The following is a 12696-nucleotide window of genomic DNA, read 5'->3' as shown; positions in this document are numbered from 1 at the left end:
CAGGGCCAAACTGACAGGAAGCATGGAAGAGAGGAAAAGTCTGGTGGTGTGAGGCCCTGTGTTCTAGACCCTGGGGCTCTAGATCCTGCCGCTCTTCCTTTGAGCTTGTGAACTAGCCCCAGAACAGTCAAGCTACATATGCCAATAAATTGTATCTTTCTTCAAAGTAGTTGTTTAGAAGAGAAGAACGAACTTGCTGACTCTGGGACAGAGGCTGTGGCAGGTTCCCTTCCCCGTTGCAGACAGTGTGACATGTCAAACATTTGGACTTTACCTAGCAAGAGTGGAGGTACTCCAGCATGACCTTGTGCACCAGGCCTCATTTCTTCCTCTCGTTTGAGCTAGAGGGGCTTTCTAATATGTTAGGAGATTTTCCTTAACCTAGGGGTTGATGGCCAGGAGTGCAGTGTGGTATCAGAGATAGAATAGGGGAAAATGTAGAGGGGTTGAAGAAAAGAACGTTATTAAGAAATTAATTCAATGAACCCTGAATTTTTCTAGGCACTAGAGATTCACTAGTAAATCACAACAGAAAAGTCACTGCCGTCCACACTATTTTTAAATTATCAGAAGCGATGAGTTCTATAAAGTAACTGTTGGTCAAGGAAAGCCTTTCTAAAGAGGTATTTAAGCTGCTACCTGAATGACAAGAAGGAGAAAGCCAGGTAAAAATCTGGAGATAACAAAATATTTCTGGGGGAGGAAACAGCAAGTGCCAAGGTCCTAAGAAGGGGGAAGTTTGGTATATTTGAAGAACAAAAAGAAGGCTGGTATGGATGGAAAGCAATATAGTGTAGTGCAAGGGTTTTCAACATCAATGCTGCTGATACTTGGGGCTGGGTAATTTAAAGAGGATGCAGTTAGAGAAAATATGAAATACTCTGCGATACTCAAGAGAATCAACTGAAAAGCAAGAAATGTATAAGATCTCTGGAAACAAAACTATAAAACATTCCTGACGTACAACAGAAGTCACGAAAAATGGAAAAGCACGGTATGTGGTTTACAAAGACTTGGTATCAAAAGGGTTTAAATTCTCCAAAGTCAATCTGTAGCTCTAACATGATTCAAATAAAAATACCCACAGGATTTTGTTCTTGCACTAGATAAGGTGATTATAAAAGCATGTGAAAATATCAACAGGTCAAGAATAGTCAGAAACATTATGAAAAATAAGAGGAATGAAGAGAATTAGCTTTATTGGTTATTAAAACATGGGCAACTTAGTTATAGCAACATGAAGCAGGTTCAAGAATAGACACTGATGAACAGAATCCACTAATACAAACCAATACAAACAAATACAACAAATGAATGTAATTCAATAAATAATAGAAGTGGTATCTCAAATCAATGGGGAAAATATTAAGAATTACATGGTATTGGGATAATTGTATAGCCATCTAGAAAAATAGAAATTAGATTTGAACCAACAACACTTTATACAAAAATAAATTCTAAATGAATCAATGATTTAAATGTATATATAAGACAGAAACCCTAAAATTACTAGGGGGAAAAAAAACAAACCTTGAGAGAATTATTTATAACCGTGGAGCATGAAAGACCTTTCTAATTAAAAGACAATATTCTGAAGCTTTAAAAGAATATAAAAGATTGAAAAGAGTGACTATAAAAATTAGAAATATTCATTGCAAAATCACTATAAGAAAAGCCAAAAGAAAAAAGACAAACTGAGAAAAAAGATTTGCAACCTTATCACAAAGGGCTCATTTAACTTATTAAGAGCTTCTACCAACCAATAAAGACTAGCAACCCAACAGATTTATCATTCCCCACTTGGATATTTTTTTAGAACCATCTAAATATATTTTCAAAAGACTTGATAAAATAAAAAATTTAAAAAATAGTGATTACTTGAGCTACTGTTTGGTTATGCTTCAAAAAAGACTATTACACATAAATACTGACTTGTGTGACTGGGTATTTTTGTACAAATTGATAAGTGTTGTGAGTTTCATAGCTGAGCTGACACAGTTTGAAAATTAATACATGAACTAATAAGACAGAAAATTCACCCAAGGACTGAAGAAGCAGTTCATAACCAGGGATAATTTTAAGAACTTAAACACATTATACAACCACTCTCGTTCTTCTCCATCACCAACTGTTAAACTGACAGAAATTTTAGGAAAGGTTTTAGACTTCAAGGAGAGAAAGGGAAGGGCAAAACTGGATATTTAGAAAACCTTTTTTAGTTCTTCAGAGGCAAGGTGATCAGAGCTGACATTTGGCATATTAAATAATAAAGCACTAAACTAAAAGTCACAAAATCTAGACTCCAAATTTATCTGTGATGGCTGATAGAACACTTGAACACAAAATGAAATGATAGAATGATCTGAATATCCCCAGGATCCCAAGTATCTAGTCTGGTGGGGCCTTGGCACAAAGAGAATGACCCATTTTAGTTCTTTCATTTATCTTTCTAATTCTGATAATGGTTTTGTTTACATGATGGTCTCAGTCTGATTGTGAACAGTATGAAGCAGGTGTATTAGTTACCATTTAATGGCAGTGCATATATCAGGGGAACAAATAACACATGGTTTAAATAAGGGAAAGTATTATTTCTCTTTCACATTAAAAAATAACCAAGTTTAAGAAGTCCCGGGCCAGGGGCGTCTGGGTGGCTCAGTCGGTTAAGTCTGTCTTTAGCTCAGGTCATGATCTCAGGGTTCTGTAACAGAGCCTCGCGTCCTAGGGCTGCCTGCACAGCAGAGAGTCTGCTTCTCCTCTCCCTCTGTCCCTCCCCACCACTTGTGTGCTCTCTCTCTCTCAAATAAATAAATAAAATCTTAAAAAAAAAAAAAAAAAAAAAAGTCCCCAGCTGGCATAGCAGCTTCAGGGCTGTCATCAGAGACTCGGGCTTCTTAACATTCTGCTCACCATCCTAGTGCACGGCTTCCATTTCCAAGGCTGCATCATGGTTTTGGATGGCTGCAAGAGCTTAAGCTATCAAATCCAGTATGCATATAATTACAAATGAAAGAAGACAAACACAAAAGATCATATGTTATATGTGGCAGTTGTCAATTTATTGCCTCTCAGCTCCAAATCTGGTTTGTGATACTGGGTCTTGACCCTGTAAATATTCCCTTTTGTCAGTTCATTCAGTATTGGTCTTATCAATAAATGTTTTTGCAGGAACACTGCAAATCTATAGGAGAAAGAAGGAGCTTCCCCTCCTAGTTCCAGAACACTGATTTGGGTATGCATGGTAGCTGGCAGATTGGCATGTGGGTGATCTGGTAGCACTCACCCTGACATCCCTTGAAGACTCACATAGGCCTGTGTTCTCCACTAGCAGGTAGACTATGACTTCCAGCAAGGTTCCTAGCCACCAGCAGGCTGGCTGTTCCTGCGAGAGCCTTTCCAACCAGGTCTAAAACTCAGGGGTGAGGGTGAAGGCTTCTTTAAATTCCTATCAACTTCCCTGATCATTCTAAGGCCCAGAAGTAGTAGCTGCCATCTGTATTTGCTCTTTTTGTACTAGTATTTTGTATTTTATATTGTTATGAGAATCCTTTTACCAATTTTAGTGGTTAACTACATTTTAATCATTAATAATTCATTAAATTAAATTTTCTGTTACAATTACCATGTGGTTTCCATCTTCTGATGGGACCCTGTCTGTTGACTATGTGATTCCACTTACATGAAATTCAAAATTAGGCAAAACTAATCTATGGTGATAGTGGTTACCTCTGGGAAGTTTATTGACTAGGACAGTCATAAGGGAGCTTTCCAGGGTCCTGGGAATATTTTATATTTTAATCTGGGTAATGATTTCATAAATGTATATACGTAAAATTCCATTAACCTACATGATTAAGATGTGCACACCTTCCTCCATGTAAATTACTCCTCAGTCATAACTGTGGGAAAAACCTATGTTGCAAACTAGAAGAGGAGATAAAGGGATGGATAAATTGAACTCTTCCTAGCTGAACCAACCCCCTTTGAGCAGTTCCCTTGAATATCACACAGCAGGTACTCTGAATGCCACAGGCCTGAACAAAACAACATGGCCAGAACGAGCTGCAAAAAAAGTTAAGTGACAGTGTGCTTAACTCAAAATCAGAGTTCTGTTAGCTAAGGAGAAAGGAAAGTGGGGATGCTGGAGTAGGCAACCAGTAGTCTCTGCCACAACCAGTACTATATCAAATTTACAAAAAATTATTCAGTAACAGCCACTGGATTAAGCACTGGGGAGATAACCATAAACTAACTGGCCAGGCTCCCGACATCATGGAGTTTACGTTCTATCACTTGGCTCTTAGTAGATCCTCAAATAATGTTTACTGAATGAATACGTGAATGATAAGGAAATGAATGAAGGAACAATATTTTTTTCAATGGGAATAAATTACTTAGGGAACCACAACCATAGCTATCATGTTGATAAGACTATGTGCCTCACTAGGAAGAAGTGAGCTATCTTTGAGAGGCAGGTAGGTCTGATACATCATGCACGTAACTTTTAGAAAGCTATAAATCACCGCGCAGAAATGACTTCTCAGTGGAGGCCAGGGCTGAACTCTCTCTATTGGGAATATAGGTCAACGTGTCACCTCTTCCAGAGCCCAGCTGGAATTTGTGGTCTCCCAGACACATGGTTTTAAGTGTAATGACTTAAAAAAAAAAAAAAAAGAAAAAAAAGGCACCAACTAAAATGCCTAATAACCAAATTCCAGGGAAATACATGCTGCCCCTAAAAGAGAAGGAAACATTATAAACCAAAGGCTTTTCAGGGAACAGTTCACCTTGGATGGGATCTCTGAGCCTCAAGCTTGGGTTTAGCTGCAGAAGGCCCTGCACCTTTTTTAGGGCCTCCTGGGACACTTTTGGGGCTCTTATCACTGGGCAGCACACACACACACACACACACACACACACACACACCAAACTTTAATTGAGAGAGCTGAATTTGACAAGACCCACTGCCTGCCTTAAGCGTGAGCCATGAAGAAGATCACAGGGTGTGGCCTTGAGGGTATCACTAGAGAGGGCGAAGAGGGACAGAATTTTGAGGGAAGAATGTTCACAGGACTATGGGAAGAGAATAGAGAAGGAGCCAGAGTCATAATTGTTTCAAACAATTATTCAGAGCTCGTAATTCAAGAGAAAAACCTGCATGATGGATAATACATCAAAGGGAGTTAGAATGGGAATGCATAGACACTGGCTACCACATCCTTTTTACAATGGCACTGAAATGCTATATTGAGGCTTTTTCCTAAATTAGACAGAGAGTTTAGTGAAAAAAATAGCCCAGGAGGACAATGCTGCCATTCCCTAGCTATGGAACTATGAGCAATGACCTATCCAAACCCAATATTGTCAACCACAAAATGGAGGATTATAACACATGACAGGAGTAGAAGCCAAAAAAAGAAAGTTCCTTAGAGCATGATTAAACTTTATCTGCCAGACAGGTACTCACTCTTAAAGAAAAGTTTACAAATGAATCATAAATCATAAATTGCATTGCCATTTCCTGTCTGGAAATGAGAAGTCCTAATAGGCAGTAGCTGTTTAACAGGTGCCTCACACATAATGTTTATTCAAAGCAGACCTTCTGTATGTTTAGTCAATTCATTTTATAATGAGATGGAAATGTTCCTATAATGATGCCCAACTGTAATGGAAGGGTTTGTAATAGGATGCTCTGGTATAAAGAACACTGAATTATGCTTCTATGTATTTATTTATTCACTTATTTACATACACTCTGACTCATTCTAAAAAAAGAATTTAAGGGGATTTGCAACAGAAACACAATAACATGATAAAATATAAATGAAAAAGGGAAAAAACAGTTCAGGGCAAAGATAAATTAGAAGAGCAGGTCATGACATCGTGGAAAACAAAAGAAAGAAATGTATTCTGTAAGGGATTACACACTTGCTATAATTTATTTCTGAAGTTGTTTCTGAACTTCCTGAAACAAAGACAAAAGAGATGGACAGTGACATAGTTCTCATCTAAAGGGAAAAATAAAACCATAACTATTTCCTCAGAAGGACAGGGAATCCAATGATCTGAATTACAGAATGAGTTATATCATCTTGGGTAAGACATCCAACATTTCTGGGTATCTCTAATTCTTCATAGAATGAGGAGCTGAAGGACTTGACTAGGTGACTGAGTTTAGCTCATGTTGTGAGTGGAAGGGACATGTCCATGCCCCTTTCAAATCAAACCTTTTGTGGGTGACCTCCTTTGCCTTCTCTGCAGACTGCAAGCCAGTTCTCAGAGTTTCCCAGGGGGGAATCCATAGCAAGCAGACTCTGAGCTACATGTATATTAGGTTGGGACTAGGGACCAATACCTGTGGAAGGGAGGGGGACAGCAGGAGTTGGTAGGGGGAGGAGTCGAGCTATGAAGCAGGCCTGATGACAGCCAGAGCTAACCCTGTGGGGCCTCAGGAGTTAAACAGCCCAAGAAAGTCAGCTCATGTTGAGCTGAAATGACTAGTGTATCTACTTCAGTCATTTTCTGGATGTGGGCTACTCCAGAAAGTGGCCCTGGGTCAGGCAGCTCTCTCAAGCTGAGGCTGTCCATAAAGATGATAACATCTGAAAGCACATCCAACAGCTGGAGCAATACATCCTTCTTTGCTGGTTCTGGATGGTTCATCTCCATATCCACCACAAAGAGTGACCTTCCAGTTCACAAGCTAATCTAGCCCAGCATCCCTACCTTCCACTCTTTATACTGAACAATTTTAACTTTCAGGTTTACTTGTTACAGCAACTACTTGTATTACTTAACACACACACACACAATCTTGAGGTACGCCTAACATTTGAATAAAAAAGTCTCTACTGATTATGCACTGTAACAAATATTCCTACTCCATTAAACTGAGAGTTAATGCAGAGTCTGAACAGAGCTGTGAAGTTCACAGAATTTGTCTTCAACTTTTGTTCTGTGACTTTCCCATCTTCCCATGCCCACTATCAGCCACTCTCCAACCTACTTCATAAACCAAATATGTATATTCATACTCCTCGTCCTTGCCACCTTTTGAAAATCTTTTAACACTGTCACATACTCAAAACTACTTCTAATAAAATTTATGGGTTTTCCCCCTAGGAAACATATATTTTTAACCCCAGAAATAAAGAGATGTAACCATTACATGGAATTTCACACATACAGCGAATGAGGTAAAGGAAATTTTGAGATAATGGGAACTCAACCAATCTACCAAGAGGGAATACAGTTGTGTTTTTAAGATCAGCCCTCTTTTCAACTACATGGCTCCAAGCCTGAGTCCTAAATGGTTTTAGGCTATAGCAGATAGGAAGTAAAATGTGGTTAATTCAGAAGACTTACCCATATTTATCTCCGAGGACTCTCGTGGGAATTATCAAGTAGTCTTTTCATACTCCTCTACTTGATTCCCCTCATCACTGGTGTTCATTGCCTAAGAACCCACATGAAGCAAGACTTACCTCTGCAGTCACAGTCTCACCAAGGAGGCTGGCATTCCTGGCAAGGATGCTGTCTTTACAAGCTGCCTGAGTGCCTTGAGGTGTCAATGTGGAGTTACTAGAAGAACGTTCTCTAGGTTGGAGCTGCTGTTCCAGATAGAGGAGTGAAGAAAGACTCTCCTACTACAGGGGGCAGATTCTTGAGTGAACACCGTTGCTGCACTCTCATATCCAGAAGAATCCCCTGTAAGAACAATGCCTCATGAGAAGCTACGTTGATTTAGAGTATAGCTACTTCTCTATAGATGTCAGTCCTCAGTTCTTGGAATTGACTCAGCTGGGCTTGGCCAGGCAGGGCCATGATGAAGAACTACTCTCAGGAAGAAGGTGCCAATAGATCTTCCTTTACATATTTGTCATCAGGAATATACTCTCATTCTCCTTTCACCTAAAAATCCTCATTCACATTAACCCCTGGGAGCAGCAGCCCTGCTAGTTCCTATCCAAACACAGTTAAATCCCAGTTTAGAGATAAATCAGGACTTCTACTATATATATGAAGAAGTAAATTTAAGAAACAGAGCAGTAATAATAACAGCATTATCAATATAATAACAGCTAACATTTATTGAGAGCTAACCACATACCAACCACTGTGCTAAATGCTTTGTAAGCAATTTCTGATTTAACCACTATCAAGCACTATGCAAAAGATATTATTCTTTTTCACCATTAAAAAAAAAAGTAAAGTACAGAGAGTCAAATAACACATCCACATTCACAAATCTAGATATTTGCTGAGCGCAAATATAACCCCAAAGCTTAAGTTTACAATCACTGTCCTCTGCAGATAGTTACAAGGCACTGACCATGTGAGCATGCCCCGATTAAAGAATTTGAGCACTCATTTCATTAGAAGTGGTTAGACAAAATGTGTACAGCTTAGTTGACCCTTCAGATTTTGTACTATCTTAGATATGAAAAAAAGACCCCATTAACCCGAAAGAATAAGGAATAATAAGTAATAAGAACTTCTACCAAGAGCAGAACATCTTTCTGGGTAGGCACCAGTATCCACCCACTGTCTTTCACAGAATCTGAACATCCTTTAGGCTCAAAGTCTCTTGGACCCCCAGGAGACCCTAATACAAAGGACAGCTATGTAAAGAAAAACATTCTGTTTCTGAGGGCTACCAGGAGACAGAAGGACAAGAAATTAACAGGGAGGGACTGGATAACCAAGAGGGGGTGTGTCTGAAATAAACTTCATTATCTAGCCAAGGTAAGCCCTGATCCTGGATACATGTCAAGCACCTTATAGTACTCATTTGGACCATACCATATACAACACCTTCTTCCAATTCCCATGCTCTGTGACATCTGTTATGTGACACCCCACACCTTTTTTCATGCTATCTTACTATCTCTCTTCCCACAACTCACTCAATTTCACAGTTTGGGTCAGCTTTGGCTGCACCAACAGCCAACTGCCAAAATCAATGGCTTATAAAACATATTTATTTCTTGTTCACAGTACATAAGGGTTGCAGAGTAGGACACATGATGATTAGCTACCATCTGGTCTGTGTTGTTCTCATAGTGGAGGACAGAAACAAAAGAAACAGCCATTCCATGCACAATTAATTAAAGCTTTGCTCAGATGTGGTATTTGGTATGCCTGCTAACAATCCATTGGCTTAAGCAAAGGAGCATACTTTACCCACTGTAGTCAGTTGGTGGGGGGTGTGATAAGGGTGAGGAGGAAATGAATAATGGGGAGCAAAGAAGATCTACACAAACTGGGTCACTTCCCTACCCAGTCACAAAACTGTTGTCTGTCTGACCCTCTCAAAATGCTGTGTGCTCTAGATTTCTGTCCTTGCTGCCTTTTCTTAATCCCACTATACATTTTCCTTAAGTCAACCCGTCCATATCCATGGTATCAGCTACCAATACTCTCACATCAGTATCTTTAGCACCACTTCTCTCCTTGATTTCAGGCACACATTTTCCCTATGTACTGAATACCTCTACCCAAATCCTTCCAGTAGCACAAACTCAAGTTAGGCAAAAAAACTTAATTTATTAATTTATCTTGATATTCCCTAAATTTGTGCTTTTCTTTCACGCTGTAATTTATCTATTATGACCCCCAGTCCTTCTGTATATTAATCATGAATACAAAGCCTTAACTCATCTTTCTCTTTCCCTGAATCCAAGCATTACCATAGCCTCTTTCAGTCTGCCCCACTCCTCACCCCTACTGTCCTGGTCCCTGCCCTTGCTGTCCTCTCAGCAGTGAGCCACTGTAATAGGGCTTCTAACTGGTCTCCCCTTCCCCAGCTTCTCTCTTCTAACATTCCACACTATTCCTTGAATATGACATGAGTGCTCTCATCTCAGGTCTCTGCACTTACTTACTGCTTCCTTGGTCTCCAAGGGTCTTCCTCCAATGTGCACATGGCTACTGCCCTCACTTCCCTCTAGTCTGTGATCAAATATTGTCTTATCACGATGTTTTCTCTGAATACCCCCCCAAAAAATACAATACTCTCCCTACAACCTAGCACTTTTTTTTTTTAAATCCTGCTTTGTTCTTATTAAATGTATCAATACCTAACATATTTTATTTATATATTCATTATAGATTTGCTATTTGTTAATTACCTGTTGTCTGCCTCCCTGAGGGCAGGGGATACATCTGTTTTGTACTTCCTCTCTCTCCAGCCCTGAGAACAGTGCTGGGCATGTGAAATACTTGTTAAATGAACAAATAATAAATTCCTTTTCTGCTTATTAATCTTAGAGTAGATTCTGTTTTATTTAAACGTACAGAGTGATAAAGGCTGTTACTCTCCTAGAAGCTTCTATATCTTGGAAGCATAAGCTGCTGTGGCTTCCACGCCTGCTTTTGTTTGACATCCTATTTGATCCTATGTCTGGGCTCATTTTATCAGATCTATTCCTAGGTGATCTGTCTAAAATGAGTGCCCTAAAATCTCTAAATAAGGGTGAGAAGCATTTTTCAATAATAGGCCCTTATAGATTCCTTTGGAAACATTCAATATTAAAGAGAAACACTTGTAAACTATGAACAAATAATAGTAATTGAAATCAAAGCTAAATAGTTGATTTGCAAAAGTGAAAGCTAAAATGTTGATCATCATGGTATGTGAACTTTAGATGATTTTTCAGAGAAAGCTGACTGATCTCTTGAGGAGGAAATGTTGGGGCACAAAAGTAAAAAGGCCAGTTTTGTAGAAAAATACTTGTAATGATCTCCTCCCATGCCCCTTTTTCTCTTTACTCCTGCCCCCTTTGCTTTGAGTATAATCTGCTCTTGGCTCCCCACTCCAGAATCTGTATCTGGCTCCAGTCCTCCCTCTGACCTCTTTGGAAGTTATTATACCTTCCTCTAGAGATAAGCTTTACGATTGGTACCACTACCCACACGTGGCTACTTAAATTAAAATTAAACATAAATAAATTACAAATGCAGTTCTTCAGCTACACTAGTCACATCACAAGGGCTCAGTAGCCACATGTGGCTGGTGACTACAGTAGTGGACAATACAGAACCTTATAGAACATTTCCATCATCTTAGAAAGTTCTACTGGCCAGGACTTCTCCAGACCCTCAGGATCCCACTTCTAGAATCCCGTTGTTTTTTGTTTTTGTTTGTTTGTTTTTATTTAACAAGTCCACTCTTCAGCCTTTGCCTCAGGTTACAATTCCCACTGCAGTTCCAGCCCCTGGAACTGTAGCACTGGGCTAGGTCAGCCCTTAGTCATAATAGGGTAACAATTAGATAATGGCAAATCTGCTTTCAGATCTTCATTCACATTAAAGGTGGTAATTGCACCTTTAATACTGCAGTTTGCTGGAGAAGAGCGAGCTGTACTGATCAGAGGAGAACCTGCTGTGTAGGAGAAAGGGCAAAACAACAAGAGGAAACAGGAGTTCAGTGGAGAACCCCAGGGAAACTACCACAGGTAATTAAAACCTCAGGGAAGTAGAGAGACCACTAAAGAGAACAGGCAGGACCATGGATGGAATAGTTTGCTTCCTGGTCAACACTCAGGAGTAAGGAGAATCTGACTTAGGAGAGTTAGAGGTTTTGCTGACACTTGGACCGTGCAGAGTCCACTATATGTGCTATGCCAGCAAGTCCCCTTCTTTACGAAGGTAGTTTTATAACAGGGGGGAAAACAGTAACTGAAGACGGGGCCACTCCTTGGACAAAGGCTTGGAGAGCAGGTTTAAATGGGTTCATGCTCCTAACCAAGTCACAAAAGGGAAGAACATGGCCAGTATATAACAAGACAACTCCTTCCAGGCCTAGAGAGCGAGCTACTGGATCGTGTTTGGAATTCCTGCTTAGAATGAACGCTTTTACACTGTTGGTGGGAATGCAAGCTGACGCAGCCACTCTGGAAAACAGCATGGAGGTTCCTCAAAAGTTAAAAATAGAGCTACCCTACAACCCAGCAATTGCATTACTGGGTATTTACCCCAAAGATACAAATGTAGTGATCCGAAGGGGCACACGCACCCCAGTGTTTATAGCAGCAATGTCCACAATAGCCTAACTATGGAAAGGGCCCAGATGTCCATCGACAGAGGAATGGATAAAGATGGTGTGTGTGTGTGTGTGTGTGTGTGTGTGTACGTATGTATACACACACACATACACACAATGGAATACTACTCAGCCACCAAAATATGAAATCTTGCCATTTGCAAAGACATGGATGGAACTAGAGGGTATTATGCTAAGCGAAATAAGTCAGCCAGAGAAAGACAACTATATATGATCTCACTCATATGTGGACTTGAAGAAACAAAACAGAGGAACATGGAGGAAAGGAGGGAAAAACAAAACAAGACATAATCAAAGAGGAAGACAAATCATAAGAAACTCTTAACCATAGAAAACAAACTGAGGGTTGCTGGAGGGGAGGGGGATGGAGGGATGGGGTAACAGGGTGATGGGCATTAAGGAGGGCACATGACACAATGAGCACTGGGTGTTAAACACAACTGATGAATCACTGAACTCTACCTCTGAAACTAATAATAGATTATATGTTAATTAATTGAATTTAAATTTTAAAAAAAGGAAAAAATAAAGTGAGTCTGTGTAGACAGCAAAAACAGAACAAAACAAAACAAAAAACCCCAAAAACCTAAGATGCTCAGGAGCGAGGCTGGGAGAATGTAGATTATTCCTTC

General features: G+C 39.7%; 1 long non-coding RNA gene across 1 annotated transcript in view; it reads right to left on the bottom strand.

The window, feature by feature from the left end:
• The window catches only part of LOC116631646, a 672682-nt gene that overhangs the window by 291049 nt on the left and 368937 nt on the right, over positions 1-12696 (bottom strand). The window contains exon 2 of the long non-coding RNA XR_004299229.1: positions 7485-7707. This is a non-coding gene — a long non-coding RNA (uncharacterized LOC116631646). The remainder of the gene's footprint in view (positions 1-7484; positions 7708-12696) is intronic.

This window comes from Phoca vitulina, unplaced genomic scaffold, assembly GCF_004348235.1.
Source record: "Phoca vitulina isolate PV1807 unplaced genomic scaffold, GSC_HSeal_1.0 scaffold5, whole genome shotgun sequence".
NCBI lineage: Eukaryota > Metazoa > Chordata > Mammalia > Carnivora > Phocidae > Phoca > Phoca vitulina.
Note: the sequence above shows the minus strand (reverse complement) of the source record. Positions and strands in the feature narration are given on the sequence as shown.